We start from the raw sequence: 4,002 nt of genomic DNA, 5'->3' as shown, positions 1-4,002 counted from the left end.
AAATTATTTTAACAGAGCATATGCCTCTGTAATAAGTCAGTCTCCAAAATTTAATTGTTTACAATGAATATGCCAGGTTCTTTAGAAGATATATTGTTCTACTGGTTAAAAATATTAAGCAATTCCCAGAGCACTTACATTCAATTTGGTCTGGCTAGTTCATTACAGTTTTTTACTTAAAAAAGAGGAGGCATAGACAAGAGCCTTCAGAATAATGATACCAGTCCCCAAACTTTCATTCTAAATTGAGGTCAGGTAATTAGTGTGTGTTGCCCATAACAAACAGGTAATTATAATGGTAAATGCCCATCAGTTAAATCTACCTGGAAAAGTGGATTCCTTATTTGTGTGCTTTAACAACATTGGAATAACTCCTGAAACCAAGATTTTAACCACAACTTGTATACTTTCAAAATCTAGCATTTACTGCTTGTATAAATTTGTCATGCCTCTTTCATACCTTCCTATACAAATGGCACTTGAGCTAAATGGTGCTTGTGTTCACCATGGAAGAAAATCAAATGGGTCTGTAGTCTAGAATGAAAGTACAATACCATATTAAATTACATTTTTTGACTAAGGAAGACCAGCAAAGATATTTTAGGCATCAGTCAATGAAAACCCCACTTGAGGTATTTGCGTTCTGCTGTGTCTGCAGTTGTGTAATCACTGGGGATCTGATTAGCTCCATGTGTGTCTTTTCTCATTTATCATCTAACTTAGAGATCCATATGCAAATGAGAGTTAATGGGGGCATGATAGGGAAGTTGTCACACTCCCTTAGAGAAGTTACCTCCCTGACACAGAAATGCAGTAATAGATTATTTTTCTCCATGATGAGGAAAATTTTCTCTATTTAACTTTCTGGGTATATTTTTCAACACAAAATTTATATATTATCTTCTTTTATGGGTCATGAAAATGAATTGGTTAAATACAGTGATCATTAGCAGCAAAACAAAGAAAAAAAAAACCCAAACAGTCTCCTGGTTTGACACATAAGTCTCCAACAACTTTCTTGTACAGTAAGCATGAATGAGTTTCCAAATTTACAGTGCTGTGGGCCAGGCCCTGGCCCTTGGTAAAATCCCAGAGTAAATACTACCCAAGCTCTTTTAAAATAACCAGTTGGTCTATGTTGGTGATCTCTCTGCTTCATTACACACCACTGCCCCTTTTTCTTTTGAAATCTCTGTATCATTCATTCTAGCCTACCTTGGTAAGAGTTATTTATATATTAACAAATATGAATTATATACACCTATTGTCATAGATCCTCAACATCATTTCCCTCTTACGTAGAGTTACTACATTGAATTTTTACCTTCAGCTAATTCAATTTGGTTAAACAATATGCATGATATCTATTATCACAGGAATGTCTATATTGGTTACAGCTAGATCCAAAGTGGAAAACAAAGATATTAGGTGCAAACTAATTTATTGTTGAAATGTTCTATCCTTTTTTTAAATCCTAAAATAAAATCTGTAATTGTGTTTATGTTGCCAAAACCAGAGGTACCAATTTCTCACAAAGGAACGAAGTATGCTGGAATTTGTTCAAAAGTAGTGCTGTAAAATCCAAGTTATTGATTTAGTTAAGGATTTCCTCCAAAGATCATGTACAATATGACCCTTCTTTCTCTCTTTTACATCTGAACTATCTTCAGAAGATGTTTTTTCCCAGGGTTCTACTTGTGATAGATCCTTGATGAGGCACATAAAGAACTGATGTAGGTAGACTGATAAGACAGATGCCATCAATAAATGCCTTCCCCAAAATACTTGCCTGTCACAAGTTAATTTGAAGCAGTATTTTCTGTCATGAGGGTGGATTAATTTTGTCTATTTTCTCCTCTTGTCGTAATTCTTGTCATGTGAATAAGAATGTATTATAAAGAAGAACACACTAGACATTATAATTCTGTGATAACTCATTTTTGTGACAAAGAATATAATGAGACCAGACAATAGTGCAAATTCATCATATTCTTCCAGTGAACTTAATATTGACTTCCTGGCTTCTTTTCATGATTTCGAGGGCATGTCACTTATGGTTTTATACCAACCAAATGATTAAAGGAACCGCCATTCAAAGACTTGTACTGATTACAAAAGCCTTTTCAACAGGGAAATAAGAGAATCATTTTGATTTTCTTTCCTTTCCAGCTTAAACAGATATTTAATGTATATCTGTGATTTCATTTTGATGAAGAAAGACTCCTTGATTTGATAAAGTTACTCAGAAAATGTTATAAACTGGAAGATTGGACTGCATCTATCATTGGAAAAGGGTGAATTTTCTCAATAAATCACTATTATAAGTCATAGAGGAAAAACAAAGTTTTACTATAAAGAACCTTTTTGAAATGCTCTCCATATTTTGTGCCAGTAGCTAAGGCAAATCAATCACTTTTAACATGGTCTGTAGCTGCAGTTAGGAAGTTCTATTCAGGAAATACCTCCCTAGTGAACAATTTTTAAAAAACTTTCCTCTATTTGTGCTGCTTTCACCTTAACTCCATGGATGATTCTTCCATTTCTTCTCTCTATGTTGGAAGAAAAGGAGAAGCAATTACACAGAAACAGTCTCTCCTTTTGTACAACTTCAGGCAAACATTTAAACAGAAACAGAGAAGACAGACTCTGTAGGGAATATTGGAGCTAGAAGAACAGTCTACTACATAGAAATGCCATGTAACTAACACAGTGTTACCATTCCTATACTCAATATGGTCAGTGAAAATCATACATAATCATTTTTTTTATTCTGAGTTCAAATAGCTCCTCAGAACCCTCCTTAACACAAGCACTAGAAATGAGTTGGTAATAATTGGTTTTGTCTCAGGAGTTGAGGTCTACTTATTATTCTTGCCATGAGATTCACTATCTATGTGATTAGTACATGGACATTGTTAAATAAATGCTTATTGAATGGGTGATGAAATGTTTCAAATTTACAAAGAAAAAAATTCTACAGCCACATAATTGGGGTCTCATTTACCTTGTGGCCTAAAATAAGAATGCTCCCATCAACAACATCCTTTGCTATTGGACTCTGTGTTGCAGGAAGTCAGGGACCCCAAACGGAGGGACCAGCTGAAGCCATGGCAGAAGAACATGGATTGTGAAGATTTCATGGACATTTATTAGTTCCCCAAATTAATACTTTTATAACTTCTTATGCCTGCCTTTACTGTGATCTCTAAACATAAATGGGGGCCAGATATCGGGGAATCTGCCCCAATATTCATGTAGGTTCTTTTCTATTTTCCTTAAGTGTCAGCCAGCTTGAGAAATAAAGGGACAGAGTACAAAAGAGAGAAATTTTAAAGCTGGGCATCCGGGGGAGACATCACATGTCGGTAGGTTCCGTGATGCCCCACAAGCCTCAAAAACCAGCAAGATTTTATTAGGGATTTTCAAAAGGGGAGGGAGTGTGCAAATAGGTATGGGTCAAAGACATCAAGTACTTTACAAGGTAATAGAATATCACAAGGCAAGTGGAGGTGGGGTGAGATCACAGGACCACAGGACCAGGGTGAAATTAAAATTGCTAATGAAGTTTCAGGCACCATCGTTATTGATAACATCTTATCAGGAGACAGGGTTTTGAGAGCAACCGGTCTGACCAAAATTATTAGGCAGGAATTTCCTCTTCCTAATAAGCCTGGGAGTGCTGTGGGAGACTGGGGTCTATTTCAGCCCTGCAGTCTTAACCATAAGAGACAGGCACACCTGGGGGGCCATTTATAGGCCTATACCTCCAGGCGTGTATTCTCTTTCCCAGGGATGTTCCTTGCTGAGAAAAAGAATTCAGCGATATTTCTCCCATTTGTTTTTGAAAGAAGAGAAATATGGCTCTGTTCCACCTGGCTCATCGGCGGTCAGAGTTTAAGGTTATCTCTCTTATTCCCTGAACAATTGCTGTTATCCTGTTCTTTTTTCAAGGTGCCCAGATTTCATATTGCTCAAACACACATGCTGTACAATTTGTGCAGT

This window comes from Gorilla gorilla, chromosome 2 (genome assembly GCF_029281585.2).
Source record: "Gorilla gorilla gorilla isolate KB3781 chromosome 2, NHGRI_mGorGor1-v2.1_pri, whole genome shotgun sequence".
In the NCBI taxonomy this organism is placed as follows: domain Eukaryota; kingdom Metazoa; phylum Chordata; class Mammalia; order Primates; family Hominidae; genus Gorilla; species Gorilla gorilla.
The sequence above is the reverse complement of the archived record's forward strand: the minus strand, read 5'-3'. Positions refer to the sequence as shown.